Genomic DNA, 19777 nt, shown 5'->3' with positions numbered 1-19777 from the left:
CCCTGCCTGGAGACACGGAGTCTGAGGAGGCCATGTGAGCAATGGCCCCTTGGCGTGGGACACCTTTTGAAGTGTACATGGCGTTTGGCACCTTGGCCATTCGTGCCCCTGACAGCACACCATGGCAGCGCTCATCCTCGGGCGCGAACTGCCTTTGATAGGGGAGGGGGATGGATGGATGGGTCGGTGAGCGTGCAGACAAGGCACAGGAAGACTGCTGAATGGAGACACACTTATGTGGATTGCAGGGGGGCGGCCTGCTTCAAGGGGGTGCCCTGCCTGGAGACACAGAGTCTGAGGAGGCCATGTGAGCGATGGCCTCTGGGCGTGGGATACCTTTTGAAGTGTACATGGTGTTTGGCACCTTGACCGTTCGCGCCCCTGACAGCACACCATGGCAGCGCTCATCCGCTGGCGCGAACTGCCTTTGAAAGGGGAGGGAGTGGATGGATGGATGGATGGATGGGCCGGTGGGCGTGCAGACAAGGCACAGGAAGACTGCTGAATGGAGACACACTTGATTCATTTAAAAAATCGAAACAACCATTGTTAAAATATATGTGGTGTTTTATTTTGTTTCTTTTTTTGATGGCACAAGAATACAAAACTTTACACATTGTACAGCTCAGGTTGCAGCACAGCGAGGGAAAATCCCCTGTACTGACCGCTGTCACTCGGGAAAGTTTCTCTTATGGCACGAATGGCACATGTGGGTATTACTCTTCGGACGCGGTGTCCAAGCCTCCCGTGAAGCCACCATGTAAAGGAACGATAGGCCACCAGCCGGTACCACCTGTGAAAAATAATGATACAAACTGTTTTTAAATGACCAAGATAAGTTTATTGAACGTTTGTTGTCAATGACAATTCTTGTAACTAATGGCATTCTGCTCGGACAAATGCTATCTAGACACTGCACATTATTGAACGACATTCATGCGTTACAATGATATGTAGATGTAATTCTGGATATAGGAGACGACCATGGTATACTCGGGCTCGTACATGTAGAGCATTATTGTAGCCATTGTGTGGTAAATAAACTAAAATAATTTATAGCGATGGTACAGGTGTTCACACTGGCTACAGGCGGCGAAGGTAGCTGACCAGAGCACAGAAACGAGTCACAGAATACTCAAAGTAACACAGAGAGATGAATGGAATCAAAAATCTTCTGCTGTGTGTTGTGAAACGGTCTGTTTATACTTTTTGAGGAAAAGAGGCGTCTTGCCATTTACATGGCGACACGTCATTAGCTGAAGCGCAGCGATTGTTGACACGAGACGTGCTTTGGCGTTGTGAAATGGGTGGTACGTGTCTGCTGATGACAGGCTCAGAGGCGGGGGACATGATTTAGTGCCGCAAAAGCAGGTCAGCCAGGGCGATGGGGCAAGTGATAGGATTATCACAAAATGGCAGCTCCCTGATGCCTATTTTCGCCTGCGGCTAATGGGCGAAGACTCGGGTAAGGTCCATAGGAAAGTTTTCTAAAATCGAGCGACTTAGGTTTAAAAACACATGGCCGACCCGTAGGGCCAATAAACATTTTTGACCGAACCATTCCTTTAATCTGCAACCACAAGTGTGTGAAATACCGTATTGTTATGACATGTATATTTCTCCTTAGGTATACACTGTAAGGACTATCTATATGGTGTAATCATTTTTTGTGTTAGTTTTCTGTAACTTTGTTGTATTTTTAGGAATGGGGATGTGTTGTATTCTGTTGGTTATTACAGTTATTATATTGACACCTTACTGTAGCTATGGGATGGTAGGTGGAATGTGCAGTGCCTAGAATGCATGGTGAGATGGTATGGGTTCTAAAGAATGCAGTTGGAGGATGGCTGGAGTGGTGAGCATGTATGGTGGGGCCTGCTACTATTCATGAATTATCTTAATGAAGGCACTTTGAAAGACACAAACTACTTGTCAGAGGTGACTACATCACATAGCGTCCCATGAGAGCGCATTAAGCAGCATAGAAACCTCATGGTAAAAGCTCAGGAAAAGTAGCTAGTCGTAGATCTGCCTATAAGTCTCTTCTGCTTCAGAAAAAGAGGGAACATGTTGAAACCATCTAGCGGGCTCTGGAAGCTGCAGAAGGGGCAACAAATATATATAACAAATTCTCACCTGGCCTATTGTCATTAAATGGGGGTAGTGAGAGCACAGGTATTGGGAAGCAATTGTTGAATCTTCAAGATATGTCATCTATGCCGGATGCTTTCACACTTAAGGAAGTGGAAAGAGCAGTGCTAGAGCAGAAACGTGGCAGAGCTGCAGGCCCCGACTGCCTCCCAGAAGATTTGTTTAAGGGGGAACCTAGCATCTGGGTGCCTTTTTTAACCACTTTTTTTAATGGTGTTTTTCGACAAATATTCACCCTGATAGCTGGAGAGAAGCTGTTATCATTCCTATTTTTAAGAAGGGGGGCCCAAAGCTGTCTTCAAACTTTAGGCCCAGTTCCCTGATCGATTCCTTAGCGAGAATCTATTAAAAAGTAATCTTGCATCGACTAGAGGACTAGGTGGATAATTTGGGTATCCTTTTGAGATTGGTGTAAAACAGGCATGTGTGTTGGCTCCTCTTTTATTTCTGTTATTTATTAATGATGTTGCTGCAGATTTGCACAAAGTGGCCAAGGATGCTCCTGCTTTGAGCTCACACAAACGGAGCCTACATGTCTTTGCAGACGATGCTGTTCTTTTGGCTAAAACACAGGTGGGGTTACAACATCAGCTCGACACCATTGGGAAATTAAAATGGGGGTCACAGTCGGCAAGGAGAGCTGTGACGGGTGCACGCCAGTGTGGCCTTATTAGTAGAATGACTGAGGGGGGAGGCAATCTCGTTACCCCTAAAACTACACTCGATCCAAGTGGTATCTGCATTAACTTGTGGAGCAGTGTTATGGGGCTGGGCTGATTCCACACCTATCCAAGTGGTGAAGAATACATTCTTTAAAAGATTACTTGGTTTACCTATTAATGCTCCCTCTGTAATGGTAATGTTTATTTATAAAGCGCCTCTACACAAGGCAGTGTTTCAAAGCGCTCAAGGAGGGTGGGAACATGTGGAGAAAACAACAGTTGTTCAGAGCCCTTGAAATTCTGAGACGGTAATAGTCTGCACAGGCAGAGTAAGTACATACAATACATTTAACAGTTGAGCACAGCAAATAGGCCTGACAGAGATTCTGATGTTTTGCCAAGTACAATTAAGGGGTGAAGACAAGGGAGAAAAGACAGACGATCTCCGGGCACAGTGCTTTCCGATCGTGGAGTGCACAGAAGGGTAGGGAGAGTGTAGGGCCCTGAGGCAAGTGCGAGAGAGGACTGGCGGGGTGTGCCCAGGACTTGTGATACTCCGAGGTACACCAGGAGACCAGTCAGCAAGCTGTAAGGAAGAGGGAGGAGAGAGGGAAAGAGCAAAGAGAAAAGAACTAGGTTAGCAGAGAGGAGGGAGGGAGAAGGAAGAGGAGAAGAGGAAGATCTTGAGGAGATTCTGGAAATTTAGGAATATAAGGCTCAAGACAAGAGGGCGGCAGGGAGGCTATTCCAGAGAGAGGCACCTGCTAAGGATAAGGATCTCCCTCCAAATTTCTGATTGGAGAACCGTCTCACTCGCAGAAAATTGGCGGTAGGTGAGCAGAGGGCTTGTGAGGGACAGTATTTAGGTAGGCAGCATTGATGGTAGGTAGGTCCCATGCCTGAGAAAGCCTTGTGGACAATGCAGAGCGTCTACAACTTTATCCTTGCAGCCGCGGGGAGCCAATGGAGAGATTTCAGCGCCAGACAGATGCAGTCCCTGGGCTTGAGGCCAACTATATGTCTCGCAGTTCTGTTCTGGATGAGTTGCAGAGGGCACAGGGAGGAAGCAGGGAGGTTGAGGAAGAGGCTGCTGCTGTAGTCCTGCCTAGGGAGAACCAGGGCTCTGGAGACAGTGAGCCACTGAGGGAAAGTGTAGCTGATAGTTAGAACTTTTGGAGATGTCTGATATGTGAGAGGAGAAGGAGAGAGTGGAGCCGAAGATGACCCTGCGGTTTTTAACCCAAGGTTTTTAGCTTTGCTGGTCGGTGAGGGCGCTGGGCCAAGGGAGGCCGGCCAGAGTGAAAGTGGGAAGGTGGGAGCAGGGGTCCCAATGCAAACAATCTCAGTCTTACTGGCATTGAGGCAAAGGTAATTTGCAGCACACCAGGACTGAATGGCAGAGCGACAATCAGATATGAGCGAGGAGTAAGAGGTGGCTGAGGGTAGCCTGAAAGATAATAATAATAATAATTTAGCATTTATATAGTGCTACGAATCCTCAGGTATCTGCTTATTATTACCCATGGTGTGTGGTGCTTATTTATCGACCTTGGACGGATGAAAGGCTGAGTTTGGCCCTGCCGGGATTCGAACCTGCGTCAGTAGGCTCTGCACGGATGTCAAAGCGAGCGCCCCACTCGCTGTGCCACTTGACCGGCTGTCAAGTGGCACAATAGTTTTGTGTCATCGGCGTAGCAATGGAAGTTAGAGATGAAAGGGGCAATCACGTGTGCCTAGGCATCCATATAGACGTTGAAGAACCAGGGGGACAGGTTAGATCCCTGGGGAACGCCGCAGGTTGAGAGAGTGATGGTTGAGTGAAAGGCTCTGAGTTCTACCTGGGATGGACAGTTGGAGAGAAAGGAGATTAACCCTGCCATAGCCTGACCTGTGATTCCCAGGGTGTCACAGAGACGTGCAATCAGGATGTTGTGGTTAACCGTGTCGAAGGTTGAGGAGAGGTCAAGGAGGATGAGGACAGAGGGAGTGTTAGTGTCAAGGTTCGAGAGCAGGTCTTCACAAATGTTCAGAAGAGCAGTTTCCATGCCTCTGGATGCTCTGAAGCCAGACTAATGGTCGCGGAAGCACCCAATAGATTCAGTGTGGAGGGTCAGCTGAGAGATAGCCAACTTCTCCAAGAGTTTGCCCAGGAAAGCAGTTGTAGAGATAGGGCGGTAGTTAGCCGGAATGGAAGGGTCGGCAGAGGGTTTCTTGAGCAGAGGGTGCACAAAGGAGCGCTTAAGAGCAGTTGGAAAAACTCCAGTGGAAAATGAGCGATTGCAGAGATCAGCCAAGGCTTGTGTAAGTAGCATGTGAAGTAGGGTGAGTCCAGATCAAATAGTGAATACTGCTCTTGCCTGTGTTATACTGGATGAGGATCTGGCACTCCGAGGCTCTTGTACCATATGGGGAAGAGCTGGCCGACTTGCTTTCCACGGCTGGAGGACAATCGCTCCCTTGGTTCTCACATGTAAGTACAATGCTTCTTAATATTGACCTTCTAGACCAATGCTCAAATGCTACTAAAAGGGGTTCAGGTTATAAAGGCCCTGTTAGGACCTTGTTCCATCATTGGGCCTGGGGGAGGATGATGGATCCCTGTCTTGAGAGCAAGCAGGAAGTTACCTACCTCTTGATTAAAAAGTCCTGGGGATTTGAACAGTATTTGGATTTTCAGTTGAACGTGAAAATGAAAACTATATTTGCAAAGCTCAGCTGGGTATCTTGCCATTTGCATGCCACACCTGAAAACTGGGGGAAAATGTGTTTACCAGGTGCCCTTGTTGTTTGGCCCGAGTTGAGGACGAAAGGCACTTTCTTGTTTGTGCCCTGGCTACGCTAGGAAGAGATCCCGCCGGCTGAAGCCTATTTGGTCTCGTCACGGTGGAAATTCCGGTTTTACTGCATTGGAAATATCGAAAAGTTGCACCCTTTTAGTAGAAGTTAAGGCAATTGTAACCTTTTTTAATCATGCTTTCAGAAAACGTTTTTACTTGTCTTAATGTTACTATGCTATTTATGATGTGCTCTAATTTACAGAAAGATCGCTTTTTATAATGTCCCATGTTCTTTTATGGCGTGTTATCGCAGAAATAAAGATTTCTACTACTACTAAACACCACTTCAGGATTGACCAGGAGAGAAGGGCTCTAAGGGTCAGGCATGTCCTATTAATTGGCCCAATGAAGGTCAGGCAAGGGAGGCCAAGGACTCACATCTGAAGCCCTTAACAGGCCCCAGGTATATTAAAGGTGGGGCATTCAACAGTGCAAATAAGCAGTTGGGAGAGCAGAAGGGAGACTGTGTGGCTGAGTCCAGCAAGGGATCCCTCAGTCCCAAGCTAGAGAAGCAGAGCGAGCTGTCGAAGCTGAAGTAGCCATGGAAGCTGCAGCAGAAGGAAGACCTTGAGGTATCCGGTGGAGAGTGTGAAGACTGGATGCTGACCAGGTGTGTGAGGAGGGTTTCAGCGTGGCGAGGGAGCTGTGTCTCCAGAGAGCCGGATCGAGGTGTGCTGAACCTTGCTGCTGTTGGTCACGCTATTGCCCATTCTCCTGGGAGGTATTCAGGACCCAGGGGTATCTGAGGGGCATGTGGTGAGATCCTGACCTTGACACTGAAGCTGACGAGCTTTCCCCGCCAGCGCTGCGCTAACCCGGTATGTGTGTGTGAGGCTGTAGCAGGAACATTAAAGAAAGCAAGGAGTGTGCAAGCGGCAAACAGCAAGAGAAAGAAACAGAGGTATATGAGCGGCGCAAAAGATAAAAAAAGAAAAAGAAATAGTGTGAATTGTATAGAAAAGGAAGAAACAGGGGGTACGAGCGATCCGGAAAGAAAGTTAAGACAAAGTTTCAAAGGTGCGAGCAGCACGAAATAAAAAGGGAATAGAAAGAAATGTGTGCAAGCAGCAAGAGGAGAGAAAGAGAGCTAACAGTGTGCAAGTGTCACAGAAAAGACAGAAGGCGCCAAAGGAAAGTGTGCAAGTGATACAGAAAGGCAGAAGGTGCCAAAGAAAAGCAAGAGACAAGAAAAGGAAAGGTGGAGGAAAGGCAGAAGGTGACGGAGACATGGAGGAGAGGCAAGTTCCATGAAAGCAAGATAAAGAGACTGAGGAGAAGGGGCCATATATCAGAGTGGTCGCGCAGGGAAAGAAGTAAAGTCCTTGCATTTTCAAAAGTCTCTGATATTGTCCCAGTGTTAGAAAGAGGAGGTGCACAGCGCCAAGGTGGAATAGGAGAGCTACACTGAAAGTGAAGTGGGAGCGAAATCCCCAAAATAAGAGAAAGGCTGCTTATAAACCATCAAGAAGGAACTGTATGTTGAGAGGTGCCTCCTGACAAGTGGAACTTTTATGTTTAGCGACCTTTTGTGTTTAGTGAACTTTGGCTTTGAAACAAGAGTGGCCTACGCTTGAAGAAGGGATCCCTGAGAGACCTACGGAAGTTGTGAACCTTTTGTCTTGAACAAGAGGGACTTAAGCTTGGGGAAGGGAACCCTGAGAAGCCTACAGGAACTGTTTATTTTAAGAAGCTTGGGGAAGGGAACCCAAGCAAACCTAAGAGGATGTTGTGAAATAAGTTGTTTTGACATTTCAAGAACTTTGCCCAGGAGATTCTAAGGGTTTTTGTTAGTTGAACTATATTATGCACTGGCCTTGCCAATCATAAGAAGAAGATCATCGGAATCCAGTCTTCTATATATTTCTTTGGAACAGTATTTTTCTTTTAGAATCATCCTACACTACATTTGTTTTCAGAGTTAGGGAAAACATAGCTTTGACCCAGGCCGTTTTTGTTTTGCGACATCCACTATCCTTAGAAGCATCAGTTAAGGGAAATCCCAAGTTAGAGATAGGGCAAGTTAGCCATTACGTCAACCCCAAATACTTTTAATAAAGGTTTTCAAACTGTTACTCTGGAGTCTGTGTCTCTCTTGTTAGCATGCCTGTCTCACACAGCATAGTGGCCACGCTTATATAATTCTAGCACTGGATTGTTGTCATGGAAAAAGTATGGCACAAAATAATGTCTCCTTTCAATAAATGCTACTGGCAATCATATCATATGGTGGAATAATAAGATTTGTGCCATAAAACAATATATTCTGAGGGTGTCCTCACTTCCCCCGGCATCCTCTGCTCAGGTGGCCAGGGAAAGGCCATCGCTTTTGTATCCCGACCCTGGGGGTTGAGATGCGAAGGAGCATCACCTGGGTGGGGGCTGTTATGAAGGATTTCTCTTTACTGCACCTTTCCTTGCATCTTTATGGAACCCCCAAACACTTTGCTTTTATTTTTGAATCTGACCTGTACTTTGTGCAGTGCAGTGAAGCCTTAAGCTTCACTACACTAGCCTTTGCTCATATGTTATGGGGAAACTGATATGTCCTTCTGGCGGTCAATACTGGGAAACATTGTTTCCCTTAGTCGTGTTACTATTTTTTAAATTTTTTTATTTTAAAATGTTTTTATTGGCATTTCAATATACATTGGTGCAGTGATAGTTAACAATTGGCATTCACCAATAAGAAACAATGTAGCTATTAACATAACTTAAAACAAACAACAGTGGTCTTCGTGGCTTTTAGCCATCTTTCAGTTCTTTGTAGGGTGTTGGTATCGTCCCGTGGGCGGGGTGGGAGTAGAGGTCATTATTGAGGGGGTGATGGGACTGCTTATTGGAGGTAGGCAAGTTCGACACTAAGGATCAGTTCCAAACGTATGTCAAAGTCCTGACAGCCAGTTTTTGTTTCTCATGGGGGTTTGTCATCGGACGGGTGAAACATGTCCCATATCAGGGATTTCCAGGCCTTCTAAATCATGCTCGGGTCGTCTCTAGATTTGGCTACTCCCTCTCCCCAGATTATCGTTTCCGCCTCCGACCAGTGTTCCATCTCTTTGTGCCATTTGGTGTATTGGGGGCCCTTCAGAGTTTTCCATGCCATTCCAATAGTTCTCTTAGCCAACACACAGGTCATGTCCATGAGTTTTACGATGTGTCTGATCTTGCTTATTCATGGGTAGGCTCCTAGCAGGCATTCCTGCGGCGTCCATTCATATCGGGTCAAGCCCGCTCTTCTGCAGGTTTGTTCGATTTTGGCCCAGAAGTGTTGTATCTTGGAGCAACTCCAGAACATGTGTGTCATTCCTGCCTCGTCTGAGCTGCATCGGGGGCAAAGTGAAGTTGTGGACCTATTGAATTTGGCCATCCTGCTCGGTATGTTCTGTGAAGGACATTTAGTTGGATTAGTCAAAATCTTGCATTTCTTGACACTTCTCAGGGATATTTTTGGGCTCTTTCCCATTCCTTTTTGGTTATGCTTGCTCCTAGGTCTGTTTCCCAGGAGCTCATTAGGGCGTCACTTTTGGGGTTGGGTCTATCCATGAGTTGGGCGTATAGCCTGGAGGTTGGTTTCCAACCATCTCCCAGGTTGTGCATTAGGGTTAGAGTTGGGTTTGCCTCAGGTTCCTCCGGCCATTCGCTCTATTTCAGTTTCGCCACCGCTCTGATTTTTCGGTACCATAGGTATTGGCCTTTCGGTAGACCTTTGATCATTACCATGGATTCAAACCCTCTGAAGGCATTTTCCTCGTACACTTCTCCCCAGGTGTAGATGCCATGTCCCTCCCATAATCTCGTGAGCGCAGGTTCCCCCCTGTTGGAGCAAATGTCTGCGGTCATTGGTGTTTCTGGAGAGTATGGATTCACGATCTTCAGTAGCTTGAGAGTCCTGTTCCACATTCTGCGGCCTAGTTGGATGAGCAGGGGAACCTTTCCTGAGTGTTTCCAACGGACCCATAGAATTTCTTTCAAGTGCATCGGGGCTATTAACTGACCAAGGCGATCGGTCTCCGAAGTGGATTCATCTGCGAGCCATTTAGCCACGAAATTGAGTTGAGCGGCCAGGAAATATTTTTCTAGGTCTGGGAGCTGGACTCCCCCTGCCCTATATGGTAGGATCAGCGTGTCTAAGGATAGCCTATGTCTGGGGTTTCCCCACAGCAGGTCCCTCAGTAATGGGTTTAGTAGCCGGAAGAAGGAGGCTGGGATGTAATGATGGACATTTTGGAAAAAGTACAGAAAGCGCGGTAGCACTATCATTTTGGTGATGGCCACTTGGCCCTTCATGGACAGTGGGTGCTGGACCAGAACTTGGTAGAGCGCTTGAGCCCCTGTAGTGCCAATAGGGTGTTGCCCCCGTGTGGCTGTTCGGGAGTATGCCAAATATTAATACACAGGTATCTAAAGGTGTGTGGTTCCCATTTTATTCCGACCTCTGGAAGATCTGCCTCTCTGGTCCCAGCCAGCCCCACAAGTGGGAATATACATGACTTCTCCGGGTTGAAGGAGATCCATGATACCTTTGCGAAGTTTTTTAGTACTTCCAGGATAGTAGGTAAGTTAAGGTTTGGGTCTCTTAGGTAGAGCAAAACGTCATCCGCGAACAGCAAGATCACGTGGTATGACCCCCAAATGTGTCTGCCTGCGTCGGAGAATTGTTTCCGGATGTATATTGCCAGTGGCTCCAATCCCAGGATGTATAGCATTGGGGATAGGGGGCATCCTTGTCTGGTGCGCCTCTGTATGTCCCACAGTGTGGACACCGTTCTCCCAGTTTTAACCCTGGCCACCGGTGACCTATATAGTATTTTAACCCAGCGGATGAAGTATTCACCCAGTCTAAACCGTTTCAGCGAGGCCAGGAGCCACTCCCAGTATATGGAGTCAAACGGTTTAATGGCATCAAGGGAGACTACTGCGTAGGGTTCCTGAGAGCCTGAGGTATGAGCTATGATGTATTGTACCTCCAAAACTTGTGGCTTTAGAAAAAGTTGCTCTGCAGGGCGACACCTTCCAATCCCTTAAATTGGTAGTGCACAACTGTTGAATCTTAAGTCAAACTTTTTTGTAGCCATCAAAGATACGATCCAGGATGTCGCGGGTCAACTGTATGTGGACGGTAACAAAAGCCTAACCGTCACCAAAAACAGTATATAGTCGAAAAGAATACAGGACTCGGCGCAATCAAGATATATATATATATTTTATATCTTATTCCTTTGTTAAACATCAAACGTTGAGCCCATATGCGATAACATGTTTTCGGCTCTGCTGAGCCTTTTTCAAATCCGGGCTAAATATAATTATCAATAACATCCCCAACACATTATTATATGCGATAAGCACAAAAAAACACAACATCCCATGAGCCAAAGATCATTCATATATATAACATTTTTGAAAGACCATTGCCCCGGCATTCAAGCATCATGCCGAACAACAACAAAGGATGGGCGTAGGGAAAGATTCATGGGTGTAGAAAAAGACAGACACATATCATGTTATTATATTAAATATGAGCAATACATAAAAGGACAAAACAAAGAGAAAAGGAAATCAAATCATTAATCTTAATACATCTGTCAGGAATGGCACTCTATTAAGAGTGGCACAGGACACCCAGAAAGGGTTCGGGTGGTTGTGCCATATAAAGTGGACAGATAAGAACACACACAGCGGAAAGGGAAGAGAACGAAGAGTAAGCAAGAGTAGCAAGGGAAAAGATACAGAATGAATACCCTCTTGGGGTGTATGCAGATATAGGAAAAGAGTATTCCACGAACCTTGGAAATACTCTAGCCTTCTGCACAGTTTGCTATAACAGAGGCCCACGCTGATTGCTCATGACTTGGAACAGCAGCTCTGGGTGTCTGTAATGTAGAAACAGGACAAGGGAAGGGGCAGAGGTTGACTGATGGGAACCAACAGACAAGCTCTGTACAAAAGGGGTCTACAAACAGTACAAGAGAAGATACTACAGACAAATCCAGTAAATGAGGTGATAGCAAACTAGCAGAAGGAAATGAAAGGAAAGTCGTGTAACAGGATAGGATAGCAGAGGACAGTAAGGAACAAGGTTGAGAGCTCAGAGGAGCAGGAAAGCAATGAGTAAGCCCACAGGGGTAGGACTGTAAGGTAGAACGCCCAGAGGAAAAGGGCTTAGGGCAGCAGAGTAAAGCAGACTGCACGGCAAGGATCCCGTAAGGGCCGGGCAGTAAGGAGTGAACCCTGAGGGACAGGGCCGATGAACGTAGAAGGTAGCAGAGGACTGTAGAGAGCTGCTAGGCCGAGAACCCAGCGGAAAAGGTAGGTAGTAGGCAGCGAAGCGGGGTAAGCTGCAAAGTAGGAAGGCCCAGAGGACAAGGGCTGTAGGTAGCCAGAGAGAGGTAGGCTGCAGAGCAGGGAGCCCCAGAGGACAAGGGCTGAAGGCAGCCGGAGTGAGGCAGGCTGCAGGGCAGGGAGCCCAGAGGACAAGGGCTGAGGCAGGAAAGCAGCAGAGCGTGATCAGCTGCAATGTAGAGGGTACGCAGGGCAAGGGCGGAGGCTGGAAGGCAGCAGAGCGTGATCGGCTGCAATGTGGAGAGCCCGGCAGGGCAAGGGCGGAGACTGGAAGACAGCAGAGCGTGATCCGCTGTAATGTGGAGAGCCCGGCAGGGCAAGGGCGAAGGCTGGAAGGCAGCAGAGCGTGATCCGCTGCAATGTGGAGAGCCCGGCAGGGCAAGGGCAGAGACTGGAAGGCAGCAGAGCGTGATCAGCTGCAGTGTGGAGAGCCCAGAGGAGCAGGGCTGTGAGGCAGGGAGCCTGGAAGGCTATGGCTGGAGGCAGCAGGGTGGAGCAAGCAACAAGGCAGGGTCCAAGCAGGAGTGAAGGTAAACAGCATACAAGATCCGTAGGAAGATGCAAAAGGTGGAGGAAGGACTCTCAGATGCAAGAGGCTGAGGCACTGCAGGCAGCAGCCTTTATACTGCCTAGCCCAGCTCAGAGGCAGGCTAATTGGTTGCACCTGGCTAAACACACCTGCAGGCAATCGGCCACCTCCCTTTCTGTTCCTGGGCTGGTGGAAGCAGGGCAAGTCTCTAGGGCTTCTGGGGGGTGTAGTTCCATTGATAACCAATAGGAACAGCCAGGAATCAATGCTTGTAGCCAGGTGCATTATGGTATGCGTAGTTTGTTGGAAATAATAATTAAGCAGCAAAGTCTCGCAAATGGGAAATAAAGTTTCCAAAGTAAATATAGATAGATCCAAGAGTCTGTTGTAAATAAATGATAAACATATAGTCCAAATTGAGCGTAAATGGATGCGCCCTTGGCGCAGGCATGACAGTATGCCCCTCTCCAGGCCCCTCTCTAGGCCCCTCTCCAGGTTCCCTGAAGACCGACCTATAGGAAGAATGTCTGTCACACCGTACAAGAGTCTTACTCCAAAAAGGCAAAACATGAAGCACCAGAAACGGGTTGCAAGGTGAGAGTCTTGAATGGCTGTAGAGAGTATCAAGGTGGTAGCAACTGGGTGTGTGGGTGTCATGAGAGAGCCAGCGGGCTGGAACGCACCTGAGACTGGTAGAGTAGAGTCTGGGAGTCTTAGTGCTATAGATACACCAGCAGAAACAACTGGAGCAGTAGTCTTAACAGGAAAACCCTTCGCTGACCCTGCAACAGTTAGCATGGCGGATGTAGGATCAGGAAGAGAAGGTGCTGAGGGATCAGGTTGTGTAGCACAGGGTTCTGCTGCAGCGAGCACAGCTGCGAAGGAAGTAGAAATCTGGGCATCGGGAGCATCAGAATTAGCAGTAGCTTCAGGAATCACAGTAGCTATAGCAACCTCAAGATTTGCAGCATGGACTTGAGGAGTCTCAAATGTGGCAGTGAGTTTAGGAACCACAGCAGCAGGAAGATCATGGATTGCAGTTGGAAGTTCGGGTGCTGTAGCAGCTACAGATAGTTCAGGTGTTGCAACTACTGGTAGATCGGGTCCCACAACCATTGGCGATTCAGGGGGTATCGAAGAAACTGAAGCTGTTGATTGCTCAAGAGTGTTGTCTGATAGCACAGCCACACTTTGGCAAGCCCTGCTTGCCAACTCAGCATGCTCGGTGTGAACTGCGCCAGTCTCTTCAGCTGCCATTGTCATTTCAGAAGAGGTTGTAAGTGTGAGTACTGGACAATAGGCAAGGGTGAGGGCGGAACCATCCTTTGACTCAGAGGGATTTCCAATCAGAAGACCACCCTTGTTTTGTGGTGTAATGGCTGTGTGCGTGATTTGACCCACCGGAGGAGTTAATTCTTTTCTGTCAGTACAACAACCTGAGTTTCTGTGGCTGGAAGGTGAAAGAGCTGTGTCAGTCTTTAGAAGGGATACATATGCTATATTTAGGTCTTCCATCTGCTTGGTATAAGTTTGTATACTTTTCTATATGGCAATTCCAGGCCTTATCATGTCGATCTCTAAAGATAAGATGTCAGGTGTTGGACATAGTGTCAAATGGTCTGGTGACATGTGTCCCTTCATAAGATTCTTATAATGCAAATAAACAAAGTCATCATAGAGGTCTTCGGTCTTTCTTTTAAGGCGTAGGAGTTGTTCGTGTAGCAGGTAAGTATCATTAGTTTGATCTAAAGCTTCAGAAGCTGGTGTGGCAGAAAATTCGGTTGTAGCAATGGGAAGACTGACCTTAGGGTTATTGTGGTTAGTAGATACTGTGGAAGCATTAAGACAACCGATGGTTAGTATAGGTCTTTTGTACCCAGGACCAGATGCACAAACCTCAGGATAATGACTGCCTTGTCCTGTCAAATAAGGGTTTCCAGCATTCTGGGGAGCTTGCCAAGCTGATCTTGCACATATCACTCTGGCAACAGCGTATTCTGGTTTAGAGTCTCCCTCAATGAGTGATATATCCTTGGCTGTTGCGGTGTTAGAAGGCTTGTCAGAAGACGCAGGAGTGTTTTTCACTGTTTGGTTTAACAAGATCTGTAAGAATTCATTATCTTGCTGTAGCTCTGCAACAGATAAGGACTGCGGGTCATAGTCGCAGATGTCATAATAATTGTACATGGAAGAAGGGTCAGCTAGCCAGTGAGTATAGTACCGTGTTTGTAAATCTTTGTTTACTGAGGCGAGACTGTCCTTTAGACTAAAGTTCTTGTTTGCTGTCTTTAGGGAAACCATAGGTTTATGCAAAGGTTTCTTTACCCGAAAGGAAAGCATCTTTGTTCTGTGTGTGCCTTTCCGGCCTATGGAACAAGACATTTTTGGCTCTTGCATTCTGTCAGGAATGGCACTCTATTAAGAGTGGCACAGGACACCCAGAAAGGGTTTGGGTGGTTGTGCCAAATAAAGTGGACAGATAAGAACACACACAGGGGAAAGGAAAGAGAACGAAGAGTAAGCAAGAGTAGCAAGGGAAAAGATACAGAATGAATACCCTCTTGGGGTGTATGCAGATATAGGAAAAGAGTATTCCACGAACCTTGGAAATCTCTAGCCTTCTGCACAGTTTGCTATAACAGAGGCCCACGCTGATTGCTCATGACTTGGAACAGCAGCTCTGGGTGTCTGTAATGTAGAAACAGGACAAGGGAAGGGGCAGAGGTTGACTGATGGGAACCAACAGACAAGCTCTGTACAAAAGGGGTCTACAAACAGTACAAGAGAAGATACTACAGACAAATCCAGTAAATGAGGTGATAGCAAACTAGCAGAAGGAAATGAAAGGAAAGTCGTGTAACAGGATAGGATAGCAGAGGACAGTAAGGAACAAGGTTGAGAGCTCAGAGGAGCAGCAAAGCAATGAGTAAGCCCACAGGGGTAGGACTGTAAGGTAGAACGCCCAGAGGAAAAGGGCTTAGGGCAGCAGAGTAAAGCAGACTGCACGGCAAGGATCCCGTAAGGGGCGGGCAGTAAGGAGTGAACCCTGAGGGACAGGGCCGATGAACGTAGAAGGTAGCAGAGGACTGTAGGGAGCTGCTAGGCCGAGAACCCAGCGGAAAAGGTAGGTAGTAGGCAGCGAAGCGGGATAAGCTGCAAAGTAGGAAGGCCCAGAGGACAAGGGCTGTAGGTAGCCAGAGAGAGGTAGGCTGCAGAGCAGGGAGCCCCAGAGGACAAGGGCTGAAGGCAGCCGGAGTGAGGCAGGCTGCAGGGCAGGGAGCCCAGAGGACAAGGGCTGAGGCAGGAAAGCAGCAGAGCGTGATCAGCTGCAATGTAGAGGGTACGCAGGGCAAGGGCGGAGGCTGGAAGGCAGCAGAGCGTGATCGGCTGCTATGTGGAGAGCCCGGCAGGGCAAGGGCGGAGGCTGGAAGGCAGCAGAGCGTGATCAGCTGCAATGTGGAGAGCCCGGCAGGGCAAGGGCGAAGGCTGGAAGGCAGCAGAGCGTGATCCGCTGTAATGTGGAGAGCCCGGCAGGGCAAGGGCGGAGACTGGAAGACAGCAGAGCGTGATCCGCTGTAATGTGGAGAGCCCGGCAGGGCAAGGGCGAAGGCTGAAAGGCAGCAGAGCGTGATCCGCTGTAATGTGGAGAGCCCGGCAGGGCAAGGGCGAAGGCTGGAAGGCAGCAGAGCGTGATCCGCTGCAATGTGGAGAGCCCGGCAGGGCAAGGGCAGAGACTGGAAGGCAGCAGAGCGTGATCAGCTGCAGTGTGGAGAGCCCAGAGGAGCAGGGCTGTGAGGCAGGGAGCCTGGAAGGCTATGGCTGGAGGCAGCAGGGTGAGTCTCTCGGGCTTCTGGGGGGTGTAGTTCCATTGTTAACCAATAGGAACAGCCAGGAATCAATGCTTGTAGCCAGGTGCATTATGGTATGCGTAGTTTGTTGGAAATAATAATTAAGCAGCAAAGTCTCGCAAATGGGAAATAAAGTTTCCAAAGTAAATATAGATAGATCCAAGAGTCTGTTGTAAATAAATGATAAACATATAGTCCAAATTGAGCGTAAATGGATGCGCCCATGGCGCAGGCATGACAACATCAAATCATAAATACTGTAATCATATTATTCCATTGACCCATAAAATGGTCCAGAAGTTTATGCAAACTAGTCTAATATCCTTAACCGAAATTAGATGTAACCAATTCGCAGGACTGATGTCCATGTAGTAATAACGGGTTATGATCCCCAGTGACAATCTAAAACAGGACGAAGATAAGGACAAGGATATAGTATAGTATTTTACGCCCCAAAGTGCTCTTCTCAAATGTTGGTCGTTCTTTTACATTGTACTAGTTCCTGGTCTGAGTTGCGTCTAAAAGAATACCTCTGAATTCAAGGATGACCATAACTATTATCACATGCACAAATATTCCTTTACCCTTTTCAAACGATCAGATTATACAATGTAATCCACAAACCAACGCTGTATATCGGTGTGGTTCAGGAAATATATACTGTAACAATATAACTATGCCTGAGACGAAAGCACTAGATTCACATGGCTTTCTTTATATCATGCCGTATACCATAATCTGCTATTGATGAAAGCATTTAAACGAACAGCAACAAAAGTATGCTTAGAAACGAGCGTCCAGCTCTTACCTGTTTCGTTCTAAACGATGGTCGCACGCGTCGGCAAGCAATCCGAATGCCTACTACATGCGCCATCTTATACTGCGTGTCATTGTTGTGCGCGGTTACCATGGCGATGTATACTAGCATCGCCATGACTGACCGCATTCAGCTCGTATCCCACGGCATTCTACACTTGCGTGCGCCGTGTAAGGGAACGTCAGAAACTTCCATTAATTGCTGTAAAGACTACTACATCTATACGTAAAGTTTTTCTTGCACAAATTCGATTGATTAATTATTTAATTGCATAGTGCCATAATATCCGGCTGTATATTATGTGCTCATGTATTGAATTACAACTGTAATGCATCAGAAAATGGTGAAATACCATTCCAATGTTGTGGATATTTCAAAATAAGGAATCAAACTGCTGCATTATTTGTGCTTGTGCATTACTTTAAACAATCAATTGTAGAAAGGGATCTCATTACACACCCATTATGTGTAACCTCAGACTGTGTACTGCACCCTATTCCTACATAAAATAACAATGAACCTCCAAATTAGATCACAAAATTGCAGTGTACTAAATCTACAGGAATGAAGCCATCTCACTATCAGTATTGAGACCTGTAATTGTCGAATTAAAATAACAAATTGCTCTCGCTTCTGCTTGTCGTAATGCTTTCGGCCTGTCCCCACCCCTCTTATTTAGAGTCACTTGTTGTAAGCCAATAAATCTAATCTCCGATTTATGCTGTAGTTGGTGTGCTTTTTGCCAATGTTCAGCTAGTGGGAGTGATGGGTCCTGGCTGCCAATCTTGGTTAGATGCTCTCGTATTCGGATTCTCAACTGTCTCTTGGTACTGCCTATATACATTTTGTTACAGACACAAATAATACCAAACACTACAAAGGTAGTTTTACAATTAATTCCTTGTTTGATGGTCCAATATTTCCCACTGATATCTTCAAATTCCGTTATTTGTTTGTATGCATATTTGCATTGTGGACAAACACCACATTTCCTGAAACCCAATTCTTTCTTGTGTAACCATGTTCCTTGGTTGCTATTATCAATGTCTGGTAGTAGTGATGGACTGAGAATGGATTTCAGTGTGTTGGCTCTTCTGAATGCAATACGTGGGTGACCACCCACGAACTCACCAATATGACTGTCCAATTTTAATAAGTACCAATGCTTGTTCAAAACTCGGTGTATTTTCTGATGGTCAGAGCAAAATTGAGTAATAAAGCTAATTAGCATATTTGACTCTGGGTTATCCAATTGCCGATGTTCCAACGTATCTCGCTGATGCATGCATTTACTTGTCTTGTATGCCCTGCGTATCGCTTTCTGAGCATATCCCCTTTTTCTGAAACGTCGTTGTAACAGGCTGCATTCTTCTTCAAATTTCATGTTACTTTAACAATTGTGTCTCGCTCTAATATATTCACCCAGAGGTATGTTGGAAATGGTGGGTTGAAAATGGCAGCTCTTGGCATGCAATATCGAATTGACTTCAGTTGGTTTTCTAAATGTCCATGTTTGTAACGTTTGGCCATCTGAGTATATCGTTAGATCCAAAAAATTAATCTGATGTTTGTTACATTCTCCAATAAATTGAATGTCAAAACAATTGAGATTTAACTTTTCCACAAATTCCATGAAGTCATCGATGCTGCCATCTATGATACAAAAAACATCGTCGATGTACCTTGTCCAAAGTTGAATTTTATCTTTATAAAAAGGTTCCAGGTATGCTGCTTTATCTTCCAACATCCCCATGAAGATATTCGCAAGTGCTGGGGCATATTTAGTACCCATGGCTACCCCCTTGGGCTGTTGGTATACCCTGTTGTCGAAAGTGAAGACATTGAGGTCAAATGTAAGATGTAACATTTCTTTTATCATGTTAATGTGATTATAATAGGAAGCTGATTCATGCCTGAAAGTATAGTCCACTGCAATCATAGCCCATTTATGCTGAATGGAAGTGCAATGCCTTCACATCTAGGGTTACTAGAAGGAAGGTATTCTGCCAAGTAAAATCTTGAAGTTTCCATATAAGGCTAGTAGAATCTTGTAAGTACGAATGACGTAACATAGCCCTTGGCTTAACTATTGAGTCCAAGTATTCCGAGATATTCTCTGTGGCCCACCCAATCCCACTCATGATTGGGCGGCCCTCTGGTATTCTATCATAGGGCTTATGTATTTTTGGTAAAAAATACATGGTTGGAGTTACCGGTTCTTTGATAAGTAGGAAAGTACGCTCATCATCGGTGATAAGTCCTTTTCTGTGCCAATTTAAAATATGTGCTTCAACTTGTTCCAATGGTGATTGCTGATAATTGTCCGTTCTTATTTTATAGCAACCGGGAGTGTTAAGATGTTGGGATGCCATTTCCAAATAATCTTCTCTGTCCATTAACACAATATTGCCTCCCTTATCAGCCTCTTTGATCACTATTCGTGAATCCGATTTAAGCGAGAAGAGTGATTTCCTTTCTGCAAAAGATAAGTTATTCTTGGTTATCCAATTCTTGTGTTTAACTCGATTGAGATTATAAAGTTCTTGTGAGACTGCTTGGTAAAAGGTATCAATAACATTGTCAGGTGCCAATTG

Source organism: Ambystoma mexicanum, chromosome 1p, assembly GCF_040938575.1.
Source record: "Ambystoma mexicanum isolate Mex_15411 chromosome 1p, UKY_AmexF1_1, whole genome shotgun sequence".
Lineage (NCBI taxonomy): Eukaryota > Metazoa > Chordata > Amphibia > Caudata > Ambystomatidae > Ambystoma > Ambystoma mexicanum.
This window is presented reverse-complemented; position numbering follows the sequence as displayed.